The sequence below is a fragment of the Panthera onca genome, chromosome C2, assembly GCF_046562875.1.
Source record: "Panthera onca isolate mPanOnc1 chromosome C2, mPanOnc1 haplotype 2, whole genome shotgun sequence".
NCBI classification, from domain to species: domain Eukaryota; kingdom Metazoa; phylum Chordata; class Mammalia; order Carnivora; family Felidae; genus Panthera; species Panthera onca.
The window spans coordinates 141,999,871-142,016,858 of NC_138347.1; the positions used below are offsets into that span (position 1 = coordinate 141,999,871).

At 43.7% G+C, this 16,988-nt stretch overlaps 1 protein-coding gene across 8 annotated transcripts in view; it reads left to right on the forward strand.

Moving 5' to 3' along the window:
• Nucleotides 1-16,988, forward strand: part of RARB (retinoic acid receptor beta) — a 672,606-nt gene that overhangs the window by 579,846 nt on the left and 75,772 nt on the right. The gene's annotated exons all lie outside the window — the stretch shown is intronic.

A 16,988-nucleotide genomic window follows, 5' to 3' on the forward strand; every position in this document is an offset into this window, starting at 1 on the left:
ATCTGTCCTGGAGGGATTTCAAGGGTCAGGTGAACTTTGGAGGTGAAATACGAGGAACAGGGGAGACCTCAGACTGCACTGTTGACTCCCCCTTCTGAAGAGCAGCAAGGTATTGTTGTGGCTTAAAGCACAGACTTGACGGACAGCCTGGATTCTGATCCCAGCCCACTACTCACGTAGCTCTGTGATCTTGGGCAGGTTATTTAGCATCTCTGTGCCTCCGGTTCCTTGTCTGTAGCACCGAGATGATAATTGTACCTACCTCACATGGGTATTGTAAGGAATGAATGAATTAATATATAGTAGGAACTAAAGGCATTTCTTAGCCAAGTGTTAGCTCTTGTCCCTCTTCGTCCTGCTATGATAATGACCCATTCTGGCCTCCAAAGATTGGATCATCAGTACTGTCCTTAGTGACTATGCAGAACAGCTAATGTTCCTTCTGGCCCAGTGGTCTGTTTACTCAAGACAAAAGGTACTCCTAAATTTGATGTTTGTCCTTGGGGCTCAAGCCTGACACCCACAAACCAAAGTGTCACTTCAGCCAGAGGGGACCCTGGGATTCGTGGCCTTTCATCACTTACAGAATCCATTCCAAGTGTATCAGTGTGGGCAGGGCCCTGCACAGCTGGCTCAGCCTGCCCCAGCCTGCCCGGGACACTGACCTCCTGTTATGCTTCTTCAAACTGCCCCCGCCCCACAGTCGTCACCACTGACTACTCAGCATGCCTGTCGTGTGATGGAGCCTCGGGGTGTGCCTGCTGCCCTCTCTGCCTGTGATGGCCGTCCCCGGCTTTCGCTGTTGCTCATCTTTCAAGCCACCGTACTCCCAAATATGCGTGCATGTTTCTCTAACAACAGGAAGCAGGTGTGGGTCAGTCTTACCTCTCTACAGTATGACATGTTAGTGACCCCTCTGTTGGGTGACTTCAAAAGTCAGACTCGTTTTTGAGTCCAGGAAGTAGGTAGGGGTGTGTGTGTGTGTGTGTGTGTGTGTGTGTGTGTGTGTGTGAGAGAGAGAGAGAGAGAGAGAGAGAGAGAGAGAGATTGAGAGAGAGATTGAGAGAGAGAACATACACAGGTGTTCTCTGCACTGGCTATAAGCATCTTGAGGGCAGGCACAGAGTGTCTTTCCTATCTGAGTCTGCAACCAAAAGCCCAGTGCCTTATACTTAGTAGACACTTCTGGAATGAACTGGAGGTAAAGAGAAATTGAAGAGTAGAGATTCTGAGTCAGGAACTTTCATCTGATCTTTCTAAGAATTACAGATTTGAATTCAGCCCCACTGACATAATGAGCCCATTTTTACATTTTCCCTTTTGTGTCCTTCCTTAACTTGCACCATACAAATTCTAGCATATTATCCCTTGCATAAAAGGCAGTCTCACCCTTGTCTAGTTCCGTGGTGGACGTAGCCAGATGGAGCTTGTCACTACGTCCTAACAGGGAAGATTTGCTGTCTCTCAAAGCTGTACACACACACCATATTTCAACAAATCTATAATTTGTTAAAGCACACTATCATTTTATGTGCCGCTAAAAACAAAACAGCAGGAATTAAACGAGGACATGCCAAAGATTGTGAGACAGGTGGCAATTGCAGAGAGGGAGCGAGGGAGAAACCAGATACCAGCGCTGTAAGAAAAGGAAGCATCTCACATTCTAGGCTGGAAATATTCTATGTTTCCATCTTGAGCTGTGTTTCATTCTGCTTTAAATAGACATTGATAAAACCTCAGTGCCCAAAGACAATCCCCAGCACAGAGTTGACTGAATAAATATGCAAGTGCTTCTAAAATAGCTGGCAGAGAGCCTTTTGTTTGGAAACAAATGTCGCCGTTGAAAATAGCAACCCGAAATTTCCCCGCAGTCCCTGTGTTCCGGGGCGATGAACATGGCCCTTTAAGTACCTTCTCCCAGTGACAGCAATTCTCTGGAGGGTGGCTACCTAAATTGCTCAATAAATCCGTGCATAGAGTACGGTCTGAATTTGCTCTTCCTCGAGTGGGATTGAGCACTTAAACCGGTTTCTTCTCCCTCTGCCATCGAAAAATATTAACTCTCACCGTTAGGTTATTTCTCTCATCCGTCTCCCTTTAAAGCTGGAAAACAAAGAGTTGAGCAATTATCCGATGAACTAGATTAATGGAGACAGGCATCTTTTTAGTACTGGGACCAAGGAGAGTCAACACCCTATTTCGTCATGAGAAAGAATGTTTGTGTCCCGAATTCACACTTGACTGTTCCAGGACTTCATTTCACCAACGTAAAAATACCTACGTGGCCTTTAAAAATTTCTGTTTGATTTGCAAAATACTTTTAGGACAGAAATGTTCTGTTTTGATGCTGGAGAATACAAGTTCTCCATTTTTCTTTGCTTGTTTTGGGGGTTGGGGTGTTTTATGACATTACTTGGTCAGGCTTATGAAACAGTGTTTTGGCTCAGCAACGTTGTTTAAATCTGTTTTAAAATAGCACTAAGGATTTCCACTGGCCTTTCAAAATGGACCCACTTAGGAGCCAGTCATATGATACAGCTCGTCCAAAGGGAAAGGTAAAAGTTGCTTCTAGTAAACTCTGTCGACTCAGGGGATTTAATGAGGACAGGAAGAGACTCCAGTGCAAAATGTAATGAGTGAAGGAATCCCAGTTTGTGTCCTGCAAGTGACAGAACAAAGCGCTTGAGCAGTTTTAAACCGAATGGAAACTTGGCTGAGGCGCCCTTGGACTTTGAGCTCTCAGAAATCTGAAAATATGCAGGCCCAGAATGTACTCCCCGCCACCACCCCCCCCTCCCCCCTGCAGTGGATGTGGCCCAGTGAGTTGTTTCTGGAAGAGAGACATCAGGACTTCCTCCTGCCTCCTGGGGCTGAACAAACTCTTGGAGATGGCTTTCCCCACATTCCCCAGGATGATGACGGGATTCAGGTCTACAGAATGCAGACCCATTTCGTTTTTGCAAATAGTGCCTTTTTCACGGCTCTGTGTTCCCGAATGGTAGAGGTACATCCAGGAAATCGAAATGTGGTGCTTTACTCCGCCAGAAGGTCTGACATGAAAAGGACTGACAACACCAAGTGTTGGCGAGATGTGAAGCAAGTGGAACTCTCAGATGTGGCTGGTGAAAGTATAAATCGAGCCAGAGTTTGGCAGTGTCTCCTAAAGCGAAACATATCTGGGTGACTCAGTGATGCTAGTCCTGGGAACATCTTCAAAAGAAATGAGCGCACAGACCCACCGAAAGATATATACAAGAATGTTCACAGCAGCTTACCCATAATAGCCCAAAGCTGGAAACAAGCCATATATCCATCAGCAGTAGAATGTGGAAATAAATTGCGACATATTCAAATAATGGATACGCCTAGCTGTTAATAAAAAAAGGAACTAACTACTGGTAAATGTGGACAGCGTAGATGAATCTCATAAACGTAATGTTGACTTAAAAAGACTCAGAGTAAAGAGAACATTCTTTACAATTTCGTTTGTATAAATATTAAAAATGGGGGCTCCTTGGTGGTTCAGTCGGTTAAGCCTCGGCTCAGGTAATGACCTCACGGGTTCGTGAGTTCAAGCCCCACATGGGGTTCTGTGCTGTCAGGTCAGAGCCAGCTTCAGATCCTCAGTGCCCGTATTTCTGCACCTCCCCCCCCCCCACTCTGAAAATACACAAACGTTAAAAAAATTCTTTTTAAAAAGGTTAAAAATGAGCAAAACTAATGTCCGTGATAGAGGTGAGTACAGTGGTTACCCTTGGGTCTTGAAAGGCATACCAGGGAGGGTTGTGGAGTGCTGAGCACTCTAATCCTTAACTGGTATATACTTAACTACACGTGTAATGTTTTACCTCAGTCAAAAGGAAAAAAAGATGGAAACGCGGAAGGAATGTTGGAGAGGGCCACGCCATCCTGTGCATAAAGAAATTGTGTTATCACCGATGAGAAGCATAACATCCTCTCATTAAAAGAATCCTTCTCCCTTTCAACACGTTGAAATATCTTCTGAAAGCGTGTTGACCTTTCTGCCTCCGCCTTTTCGTTTCATTTGGGACCTTTTTCACTTGTAGCTTTGAATGTGTAAGGAGCGCCAGAGATGGGATATTATCCCTGATTTACTCTGAGTTCTCCAAGGATGGTTATGTAATACCTGTAATCCCATCGACTCACCTAAAGAGCTTTTTCCCTTTGGTGCCCTGAACTGCAGGCACAGTAATAGCATAGCCCAGGGATCCTTTTACAGCTTGTTGTGTTTGGGAAAGCTATTTCAGCCATCAACTAATAAAGGGCTTTTAAAAAAGATGAGTATTGTTATTTTTAAATGTTAAATTATCAGAAGTGTCAGTAAATTCCACTCAGGTATGTAGGATAAGCAAAGTTGATTTATGAGCCTGGGTAGCAACTAGTTCAGTAATTAGCTGACTGTCCTTTTTTCCCATAATTTGAAAAAATCAAAATAAGGTGTCTTTTCATGTGGATTCATTTTAAAGGCAAATGGGAACTTGAGTAGGTGATCAAATTGAGACTGCTTTAGAAAAGTTAACACGAAGGTTTGACTGATAGCATAGGCAACATGCTTTTTTTTCTGTTTTTTTGACAACCAGCAGAGTAATTTCTCTGTGAGATCGTTCACGTGCAAAGAAACAGTTTCAGATTTACAGAAAGCCTATCTTAATTTCCTTGTCCTTTTATTACTTTTTAAAAAATGTTTAATATATACCGACAGCAGAAAAGAAAGCTGTAAAAATGGCACATCCTTTCCTAATACCCCTTGGCAGTTGCACAATTAATTCAGCTTCTGAAGTGTAGACATAAAGACATAGGTTTGGTGGGGTGGTGTATTAGAGCTAAGTTAGGATAAAGAACATGACTTTAAACCTATCAAAACTAATGGAAGTGGCTTTTCTCTAAGTAGATAAGTATAAACAAACTCCACCCCTTTTTATGGAGATTTCTCTCTCAGTGCCATCTCTGAAGAATGCAGGGGAGTGCTAAAAAAGATTATGACTGGGGCGCCTGGGTGGCTCAGTCGGTTAAGCAGCCGACTTCGGCTCAGGTCATGATCTCGATCTCCTTGAGTTCGAGCCCCGTGTCGGGCTCTGTGCTGACAGCTCAGAGCCTGGAGCCTGTTTCAGATTCTGTGTCTCCCTCTCTCTGACCCTCCCCCGTTCATGCTCTGTCTCTCTCTGTCTCAAAAATAAATAAACGTTAAAAAAAATAAAAAAAATAAAAAAAAAAAAGATTACGACTGAGGCACCTGGGTGGCTCAGTCGCTGAAGCGTCCTAAGCATCCGACTCGGTTTCTGCTCAGGTCATGATCTCACACTTGCTGAGATCCAGCTCCCCACTGGGCTCTGCACTGACAGCACTGAGCTTCCTTGGGATCCTCTCTCTCTCTCCCTCTCTCTGCCCCTCCCTACTCACGTTTGCTCTCTCTAAATAAATAAACTGGAAAAAAAAAAAAAAGATCACAACTCTACAATAAGACGACCCAATTAAAAAGTGGACAATGGATTTGAAAAGATATTTTACCAAAAAAGATACAGAGATGGTCAGTAAGCACGTGAAATGACGCTCAGCATCTTTAGTCGTGGGGAAAATACAAATCACAACGACGATGGCCTGTCACTTCACACCCACATCAGAAGGACGATAACAGATGTTGGCACAGATAAACAGAAATTTGAACCCTTCCACGCTGCTGGTGGGAGTATAAAATGATGGCAAAATGGTGACTCTACTTGGGAAAAGAGTTTGGCACTTCCTCAAGAAATTAAGCATAGAGCTTACTATATATACCCCATCAGTTCTACTCATATGTGTACCCAGGAGAAAGGAAAACATGTGTCCACACAAAAACTTGACAGGAATGTTCATAGCAGCGTTATTCATAACAGCCAAAAAGGAGAAACAATCAAAATGTCCATTCGTTAATGAAGAGAGCAACGGAGGGTAGTATAACCCATGCAGTGGAATACTCAACCATAAGACGGAATGAGGTACTGATACATGGTACAATATAGATGACCCCGGAAGAAGTCATGCTGAGTGAGAGAAGCCGGGCACCTGAGGCTACATACTGTATGAATTCACCTATATCCAATGTTCAGAATAGGCAAATTTACAGACATGAGAAGTATATTAATAGTTGCCAGAGGCTGGAGATAGTGGGGAATGGGAGGTGACTGCTAATGAGTTTCTTTTGAGGGAGATAGTCTTACAACTTCATGATTATATTAAAAACCACTGAATTTCACACTTTTAAAAGTGTGAGCTCTATGGCATGTGAATTATATCTTAATTAAAAAAACAACAACCATAGCACTAAAAACAAAATGGTTAGACTAATTGACTTAAGGGAAAAGAGGAGAATGACCTTTGGAGTCAGATGAGGTTAGACGAGGGTCGCATGTGGTTCTGGTGTTCTTGGTGGAGCAAGACAGGGATGAAGTCCGTGGCAGGATTCTCGGTGTCTACAAGATGAGAATGTCCTCATTATTCAGAAGAATCACATATTTTCCAGACACTGATGTTGGAGATGAATGTCTCCTGTGAGTCCTTATAAAGAGAGTACTGGGAGATGTCATTTAGGATGTCCTTGACATTTTTCGTTGCTCTTCCTTAGGACATCCTTCCATGTAGTGAAATCTCACCTGTTTTGCAAATTGGAATAAAAAGAGTTTAGAAAAGCAAGACAATCTTTATGACCATAGACTCCAAAAGAGATAATTATGGACGTGAAATTGAAGAGTCAGTAAAGATTGCCACCTCAAAACAAGGGTTGGCTCTCCTCTTTGTTCCATTTCAAATTTTATCATTTAAAAGCTCTCTCCTTGGGGTGCCTGGGTAGCTCAGGTGGTTGAGCATCTGACTTTGGCTCAGGTCATGATCTCATGGCTTGTGGGTTTGAGCCCCGGGTTGGGGTCTGTGCTGACAGCTCAGAGCCTGGAGCCTGCTTCGGATTCTCTTTCTCCCTCTCCCTCTCCCCCCCCCCCCCCCCACATGTGCGTGCACACTCGCTCAGTCTCTCAAAAATAAATTTAAAAAATTTATAAAAGCTCTCTCCATCAGATATTGCCATTCTGGGTATCTTCTCAGTTTTCTGTTTGATCTTCCCTTTTAAGGCAAAAATCAATAACATTTTAGAACATTTTTCTCTTTATTAAGGTATAATCTACACATCTTAATGGTATGGACTTTAAACAAACTGTTTAATAAGTTTTGATAAAGGTATATACATCCTTCTAACCACCTTTCAAGTCAAGATACTAGAAAGAGACTCAAGATTGGGTTGGGGGATAGCTCAGGGTTAGAGCATTTGACTGCAGAAAGAGACTAAGGGAATTTTCTGGGTTTGGAACGTCCCGTATCTTGATTTTGGTGGTGGTCACGCTTTAAGGTAAACTGTTCTGATGTCTTTCACCAGAGATTAGTTTTACCTGCTGAACTTCCTATGCATTGAATCATACGGTTTGCACTCTCTTGTGTCCCATGTCTTTCCTTCAACATTTGTTCGTAGGCATTTTTGATACTGGTGCTAGTTTCAGTTGTTGGCTCCTTATTTTGTGTAGTAGTATTCCTTTCGATAGACATGAGTTCTCAGTCCATCTCAAACAATAGAAGTTTGGGTTGTTTCCATTTTGGACCTATTGTAATTAAAACTGTCCTGAAGATCCTTGTATGTGCTTTGTGGGGGACGCAGACCCTTACCTCTCATAAGTACGTATGGAGGAGTCGAGTTACTGGGTCATTGGGGCACGTGTGCTTAATTTTATAAAAAATGGCCAGTTTTCCAAAGTGGTTCTGCCCCCCATTTATACTCCATCAGCAGTGTATGTGAATTCCTGGTGTTCATGTCCTTGCCAAACCTCGGTATTTCAGTCTGTTCAATTCTGATACCATACTGGATATGAAACAATATCTCATTGTGGTTCTAGTTTGAATTTTCCTAATGACTGATGATATTGCATGTCTTTTTAATTTAGCAAAAGCTCAATCTCTTGTTAAATTAGAAAATATAAAACAAAACTGTGCATGTTTTGATGCATGTTTGATCTCATTTGTAGAAACAAAGCTTGGAAGATATAGCTCAGTGTGTTACAAAGCCATTGTTATTTTTTTTTTTTTTTTAGCTTATCTGTGTTTTTATTATTTAACCTCTGTGCACATTTGTTGCTTGTGTGATAAAGTAGAAAAGCTATTTTTTTTAAAGAGGTGAACCTTTAGAGCGGTCGAGGTGGAACTTCTGTTTTCCTAACTGTCTAGCACTTTAGGCTAAGTAACATTGGGTATTGACAATGCTTTAGATAGAAATGGTTGAGAAAATAGATGCCAATCCTGTTTTGCATTTGTCTGTCTTTTGCCCGGGGAGGAACAAATCCATTCCTCTACATTTAGACAGCTTGATTTCTGAGGATAGCATCCATTTTTACCTCAGTTTAATAGACCATAAACCAGGGGTCAGCAAACTTAAGCCTGTAAGCCAAGTCTGGCCCGCCGCCTGTTTTTATCAATAAAATTTTATTGGAATACAGCTACGTACATTCATTTACATATTATCTACAGCTGTTTCCCTGCTATAACGTCAGAATTGAGTAGTTGGGATAGAGATGATACAGACTGCAAAGTCTAAGATATTTACTGTCTGGCCCTTGTCAGAAGGAGCTTGCCAACCCCTGCCATGATCCATTCACCGTCTTTAAATTTTCTATTTTTTTAAAATTTTTTATCCATTTATTTATTTTCGATAGAGAGAGACAGAGATCAAGTGGGGGAGGGGCAGAGAGAGAAGGAGACCCAGAATCCAAAACAGGCTCCAGGCTCCAGGCTCCGAGCTGTCAGCACAGAGCCCGACGCGGGGCTTGAACTCACAAACTGTGAGATCATGACCTGAGCCGAAGTTGATGCTTAACCAACTGAGCCACCCAGGCGCCCCAAAATTTTCTATTTTAATTCAAGCACTGGTTATGAGAGTTCATGGCAAACATATGTGCAGGTTATAACTGCACCTTCACTTCTGTCCAGTTCATATAAGCTACAAGTGGTTATGTGCCTTACAACCTTATCTCGATAATTCAGTAGAGACCGCATCTCATTTCAACTTTGGGCCGAAAATTCATAAATAAATCCTTTCCCAGCACCACCCCCAAATCCTTTCATGTTAGATGCAGGAAAATTAAAAGGATTTGGTTCCCTGTAGAAATGCGTCTAACTATATAAAGCCATCTTTCTTTCTTAAACACGAGAGCTTAAACATCTAACCGATAACTCTTTTTAAGGTCAAATAAGTAGTGACTGAATAAATGAGCTTGGCTTTCGTGCCTAGAAATTGTCTCTGAAAGCAGATCTAGAAGGAGAGAGAGAAATGTGAGCGGTGGCATCAGAGTGGAGACAGGTAACATCCCAGGATGACTTCTCTTTTGTCTCAATGGTTACATGTTACATTAAACCTCATACATTATATATAGCGAAATGCTTTACCGTTTACATCCACTCATGACAAACCTATTACTCTCCGCCAGCACCTTTTATAAACTACCAAAGAGGAACTTAAATACACTCAATAAACTAGCATTATGTCCTGGTCCATTGTAAAGATGGACCCCAGGCAGAAAGACAGCCAGCTGCCTCTGCTTTATAACTTGTAATCTGTAGCTATGCATTCCTGTCTTTTCCACTAGGTATCTAAGGACTTTGTGAGAATGAAATATCAAGAGTATGGAAAAGCTCTGAAAGTACTTTGAATCAAAATGCTTGAGAAACAGCAGACATAATTGTGGCTAATTTTATTGGCCCACGGCTACAGAGGAATTCCCTCGTCAGAGGGCAGAACAGTACTTCTCTTTTGAAATCCCATCACCCAGGACTTCCCATGTGCTCAGGGCAGAGCCCATCCCCCGTGGGAAAATGGACTCTGTGCAGATTTTTGTCCCAGTAGAACTCCCTCCACCTCCTTAGCATTCCAGCGTAGCTCGTCTAAAACAGACAACCATCTTTCCTAGAGTTTCTTCCTAGAATCTAATTATATGAAACGGGGGGTGTGCTGAACATGGCCTCACATCTGAAATCATCGCAGAGGTTTCTACTTCAAGGGTGAATCAACACGTGCACTCTGCTGCTGCAGGGAGCTGACAGCTTCTAAGTTATTCCTGGTGCCTCTAACAGTTTCTAGCACGTTAAAACAAGCAAGCGAGCAAGCAAACAAACAAACGAAAAAAGGGTTTTAGTTCTGCTGGGCTAACTCGTTAATAAATGGAGAAGAGATCTGCACACTGGGCATAAATCTGCCCTCCGCAACCTGCTTCACTCACGGTCTGTTAAAAAGCAGTACACTTAGAAATCCAAAGGTGAGACCTGGGGCGTAGGCATGCCCCTAGCTAGCTGGGCAGCCGCATGCAAGTTACTCACCTTTCTGAGCGTCCTTACATCTGTAACTGATGTCTCTGTACATCTGTAACTCTGTAGCTGAACATCTGTAACTTGGGCAGTGATTGGTAGGATCCTTTCCAGACATCGCCCCATCTGAGACAGAAGACTGTAACATCCCTTTCATTAGAATCGGTAAGACCTCTTCACTGAAAACCATATTTACTTCCAGGACACAATTACAGTGAAACCTAATTCACGCTGTGCCTTGCTCCCAATAAAATAGACAATTGTCAAGTGGTTTTGGAACATACGATGTACCAAGATTGACTTGGCTTGCTGCCTTTTCTTCATATGTCATCTCTTTCTGTGGGGATTTCTATGTATGTATGTATGTATGTATTTAAGTTTATTTATTTTGAGAGAGAAGGCGAGCAGGGGAGGTGCAGAGAGAGACAGGGAGGGAGAATCCCAAGCAGGCTCCTCACTGTCAGCACGGAGCCCGATGCGGGGCTCGAACCCACGAACCGTGAGATCAGGTTCTGAGCCGAAATCTGGAGTCGGACTCTTAACCGACTGAGTGACTCAGGCGCCCCTGTGAGGGTTTCTGTCGTGAAACATTCCTGTCGTGAGCTGCTATGCAAGAGTAACGCCATGTTAGAGATGAAATACCTGAGACCAGAAAGGTTAATTGCCTTGCCCAAGATAACATATAATACAAAATAAGTGGAAGTGGTCGAGAGGCAGAGTTATAGGCTTGACATGGGAGCCCAGAGAAGTGAAGTCGTAATTATGTACTCTACAGTTTCTAGGGATTGAGCATGAATACGTAGATTTAAAAATCCCTGAGAAGATTTGTGTTTGCTCTGTCCTGAGACTCTCTAGACAGTTGGGAAGGCACAAACTAAGAGAATGGGTGTAGACAACCTCTGAGGAGCATGGGGGGCCAGACATATCTGTGGGTGGGAGGCAGTGTGCCCCTACCCCCAGTCCCAGGCAAAGCCCACTGCGTCGCTGGCTTCCCATCCTTGATTTTGAAGGGTTCTACGCTTAGCGGTGAGATTTTCTTTGTAATTCCACAAAAGTAAGGTTTCTCAGGGAAAGGTGGCAGATTCAGTCACTTTTTTTTTTTTTAAACGTTTTATTTATTTTTGAGACAGAGAGAGACAGAGCATGAACGGGGGAGGGTCAGAGAGAGAGGGAGACACAGAATCTGAAGCAGGCTCCAGGCTCTGAGCTGTTAGCACAGAGCCCGACACAGGGCTCGAACTCATGGACCGTGAGATCATGAACTGAACCAACTGAGCCACCCAGGCGCCCCTCAATCACTTTTTTACTATTTTAGAGGAAGTAAGTGCTGACTCCTGTTTTGTGAGCACATTTGGAAGAGGGAGTAAAGAAGAAAGAAGGTTTGGGGCACCTTGGACGAGGAGCCAAGATGGAAAACACTGGGGGAGGTCTGGCCTAGGATCAACCATGGCAGGAAATTTGGTGTGGAAGCCTGGCTCTGGGGAAGTGAGAGGTCTCCAGAACCTCACAGAGCCCCCCAGCATCCCCATTCCTGAGGTGCCTCTGTCCTGCCCTCCACGCCCATGTCTGTAGTAAACCTACGGCGGTTTGGGTATTATGAGTTATGGCCCCACATTCTTGGCTCATGGTTCTGTCCATTGAGCAGGAGACCCAGGTTGGCTGGTCTCCAAGACTCCATCCAGTCATGGCCTCCATAGGCACTGGATAAGGAACCGACAAATATGGGATCAGTATCTAGTTTAAATGGTCCACATCTTGGGGTGCCTGGGTGGCTCACTTGGTTAAGTGTCCGACTCTTGGTTTTGGCTCAGGTCACGATCTTGTGGTTTCATGGGTTTGAGCACCTCATCAGGCTCTGCACTGGCAAAACAGACCCTGCTTAGTTAGGATTCTCTCTGTCTCCCCTCTTTCTGCCACTTGCACTGTCTCTGTCTCTCTCAAATAAACTTAAAAAAAAGTCAACATCTTTATGGCACTATCTAGAAAGTTCTGTTGGTCACCATACCGCAGCTTTCACACATGGAAGTAGTTCACTGAGTGACAACTTTGCTCAAAAACCCAGCGCCCAGCATGTTGTGGTGTCGCAATAAACATGTGCCTGAACGTTTTGAAAATATCTCTGGTTTCCAGTAAGTTCTGCTGACTCAGTCAGAAGCATTTTCTCTTTCCATGTGAATAGTTGAGGGATGTTCGCCCAGGAGAATGGTTTTCCACCCTTGTTTCTACTTGATTTCTAACCTTTGATTTCCTGTTGGAGGACAAATCAAATCCTTCTAAAGAGGAAGACTTTTTTTCAGAGACATGGTTGAGGTAGGACAGTCACTGTTTAAGGGAAGAGTGGGGTGAGGTTTTACAAAATGAATGGTCCTTAACATGATCAATCACCACTTCAAGTAGTGGGATCTTGGCAGATATCGTGTGAAGCAAGCAAGGGAGCTGTTGAAAAATCCTGTAAGACTCAGGAGTATAAGATGTGGAGGACTAAAATGACTTGGCCAGTGTCAGGGGCTAATGGTGGTGGTGCCGGAAATAGAACGAGGATGTCCTGATTCTGAGGGGAGTGCCCTTATCCCCGTAGCATCCTGCGCTCAGAAGAGCATTTCACCAGCTGAGCAGAATACACTACAAATTAAGGGCATCTAGAAGCCAGGGACCATGTCTACCCCGCGTACTTTGTACAGTTGCCTCAAAAAATGCTTGAACAAGTGCTTTTGGAAACTATTGAGAAAAAAAGCCTACCTGTCACTTTTTTTGAATAAAAAAATCCGTCCTTGCTCACACTTTCTGAATTAAAAGGGGAAAAAGAATAACCATAAAACTTCCTGCCATGATTTTTACACTCTTCCTCTTTCACAGGACCTATCGGGAACATTGCATATTTTTAAAAAATGGGCCATTTTTAGCAAGAGAAATAGGAGGAAAAAAAAGTCTCTCGTTCCCATTCCCGTGTAAAGTACAATTTGAAAACTGTCTCTTTAAAAGTTGTAGCCTCGCATCCTATGGGCAATGCCTAAGGCTGATGCACATTTAATGTTCTGCGGGGTTTCACTGCTGTGCCCTCGATACAGAATAGGTTGCTCATTGCAGCTGGAAGGGAATTTGTTTAAAAAGTAAAGGGAATTCTTGAGATCTCTAAGAAGCATTTTGAAGTCAGAGCTAAATGGAACGCTGCCTTTCCCCTGTACAATGTGTGGCTGACGCAGACACTTGCTTTCTGAGGAGTTTGAGCTTGGATAGTCACCTGACAGCTCTAATGGAGTCAGAAAGACACGCAACCAAATCATGGTGACCTACTTTTGTTACCACGGCACCCAGCATAAACGTTCATTTTAAATGAACTCCTTGAAAATTCAGATTGAACAAACGGTAAAATGCATTAGTAGTTTTCAGGCCCCTTTCGTCAAGGTGCTGGCCAGAAAAGGAAGATCAAAGGATAATTTAACCAGAGCCTTTTCCCAGGAGGAATCAGGATCAGATCTGAAAAGTGCCAGTAGCCCCATTGTTCCTGCCATTTTCTGCATCTTGGCTGGAATAAAGATGAGCCTCCTGAGTAATTTAGTACAGATCTTTTTCATCTCCTACCAGCGAGCATCAAAACCGTAGTCTAACAAACACCTTCAAAAGAAGTTCTCTCTCTCATTCTCCCCCTCCCTCTCTCTCCATTTTGAAAGGTTTGCTTTTATAGCTCGGGCATACAACAAGGAACGAGGCTTCATGTGGAAGTTTTTCAACTTTCAATTTATTTCACAACCTCATAAAGCGTTCTGACAAAGCTCTTCAAAAATCCCCAAACTTGGGTGCTAAATGGATCCCCCGCAACAAAACACTCACAGATCTTTCATGAAAATATAATTCTCGGGATGCTGGTTTCTCCTGTCCATCTTGGAGTGAAACACCCAATAGTCGCTTGATGGCAAAAACAAGATACACAGAATTAAAGCCTGGCGTCATTTTGAAGGGAGAGGCAGGGGACAGAAGGGGCAGAGAGAGCCGGTGTGGAAGGATGCAGGTAGGAGGGCGAAGGGTAGATATTTATGTGACACCAGGTTGCCCCTGTCTCCTGTCCTCGATAGTAAGGTTCTCGAGGTCAGGAATTTTAGCTTCATTGTCTTCATAGACCTTCCCCCATGCCTCTTGCAAATACAGTTTCTAGCTCATGACTCCATGAATTCACTCATTTATTCACATATTCCCTGTGTATTTACCATTTGGTCTTTCAACAAAAAATGTTTGTCGCGTGCCCACTCAATGTCAGATGTCCTAGGTGGTGAGAATCAACAATGAAGAAAGTCCCTGATGTCATGGAGCTTTCGTTTGGGGGAGGGGGAGCGGGTAGACGGACGTTACTCGCAAGCAGTGTTACATAACACATCAGATGGTTCTCCCTGCTTAGAATTGGGCCGTACAACATGGTCGCCGATACATATGGCGCCTGAGCACTTCAAATATAAAGAAAAACGAAAAGCAGGGTGTTTGGAGTTGATGGGGGCTATTTTATAAAGGATGGACGGGGACGGTCTGTCTGGCAAAATACTGTTCAGGCAGGAAATGAGGGAGTGAGCCAGGTAGACATTCAGGAGCATGTTCCAGGCAGAGGAACAGCGGGTACAAAGCTCCGTGCTGTATGCTGAAGGTTGGGTGGTAAACGAAACAGACCCAGTCATGGTCTGTGCTCTTTCACCCTGCAGGTCAAGTAGACGTTAAGAGGCGAAGAAACATATATTGTTGACATAAAACATAATTGATCCTTGAACAACGCGGAGATTAGGGCCACTGACCTCCCCCCCCCCCCCCCCCCCTGCCGCACGGTCAAAAATCCACGTATAAATTTTGTCTCCCCCAAAACTGACCTAGTAATAGCCTACTGGTGACCAACAGCCTTACCGGTAACATAAGCCATCAATTAACGTATTTTTCTATGCTGTATGTATTATATACTCTAATCTCACAGTAAAGTAAGCTAGAGAAAATAAAATGTTAAGAAAATACCGTGTTTACCGGGAAAAAAAAAAAATCTGTGTGTAAGTAGACCCACACAGTTCAAACCCATATTGTTCCAAGTCATCCATCTAGTTAAAAGTCAAACTGGAGAGGGAGGGGAGGGTGGGTGATGGGTATTGAGGAGGGCACCTGTTGGGATGAGCACTGGGTGTTGTATGGAAACCAATTTGACAATAAATTTCGTAGTAAAAAAAAAAAAAAAGTCAAACTGTAGTAGAAAATAAGTGGGAGAAGGGATTTAGAATTGGCTGATGAGAGAAGACCTCAATGAGGCAAGTGCGAAAGGGAGCTGACCATGTACTTGGAGGGGAGATGCTGTTATAGGCAGTGGGAAGCCCTGGAGAGAAGGTCTGAGGCTGGAATAAATCTGAGGTCCTCTGGGAGCCCCCAAGAAAGATCACTGGGGCTGGATCAATGAGCAGGGGGAGGTGTGGTCTAGCTTGCCATTGGAAGGGAAGACAGAGGGTGGATTAGCGGGCTTTTGTAGCCCACCTGAAGGAATTTGATTTTGTCCTTACTGTCACGTGGCATCGCTGATAAGTGATAAACATTGAGGGGCATCACATTTGTGGTTTTAAAATATTAACTGCTTAGCCTACTACATGGGGGAATGAGTTGGGGAAAGAGCTGGGAGTGAAAGTGAGAGATCACCACCAGTTAAGAAGTCCAGGCAAGGCTTGGTGATGGCTTGGACTGAGATGGTGGCAGTGAAGATAAAGGAAAATGAAAAATTAAATTTGAAAATGAAGAGGAGTGAGTGGATTTGGGTAAGTAAGAGGTAGAACCAACGTGATAATAGCACGTAAAAGGGACACAGAGAATGCTGGATAGATGGATGGGTGGGTGGTTAGATGGGTGGGTGAATGGACAGATGGGTGGGTGGCTACTAGTTCTTCAGTATAAATCTGACGGGCCAATCTCAACCTTTGCGAGAGGACAGAGTAATATTTAAGCTAGTTTCTGGAAGTGTTCCCCTTCCTCATGTGGGTCCCTAGTATCCCATGATTCCTCACTCATGATTTTAGTGATGGAGTTCTGCTGGTCAAGGTATTACATTACTTACCAGCGATCTTGCCAGAAAACCTTACGTGTGGTTAGGTATGCACCTGGGTGAAGGGTCGGGTGTGTGTAATAGCCTGGGAGCAAAGTGTGTAAAGAGCCAGCTTTTTTTGCACGCTTGCATTGGGCGAGGTGGTGTCCTTGCTGTTTTTTTATAGGCTTATTTCAGTTAATCCTTAGGACTGTCCTATGAGGTTGACACCAGCCCCTCGTACAAATAAGGAACCTAAAGCTTAAAGAAGGCAGGTCACTTGCTTGAGGTCACAGGGGGTCCGTGGCAGGAATGATTCGCTCCCTAACTCAGCTGTGTAGTTAAGAACCTCCTATGTCTATTCTAACTTTGCTAGCCCTCCAAATTCTGATTTTCCATAGTAATTTAATGACCGAAGCTTTGAACCATAGCCCTGGACATTCACTGTTCTAGCTCATTCTTCAGTGAGACAAAGGCCCTAGAGATCCTCGTGAGCCGCTGCCGATGTAACTCAGTGATGGGCACTTTGACTCAGTTTCTTCCCTGGGGAGACTTAGCTGGGAAT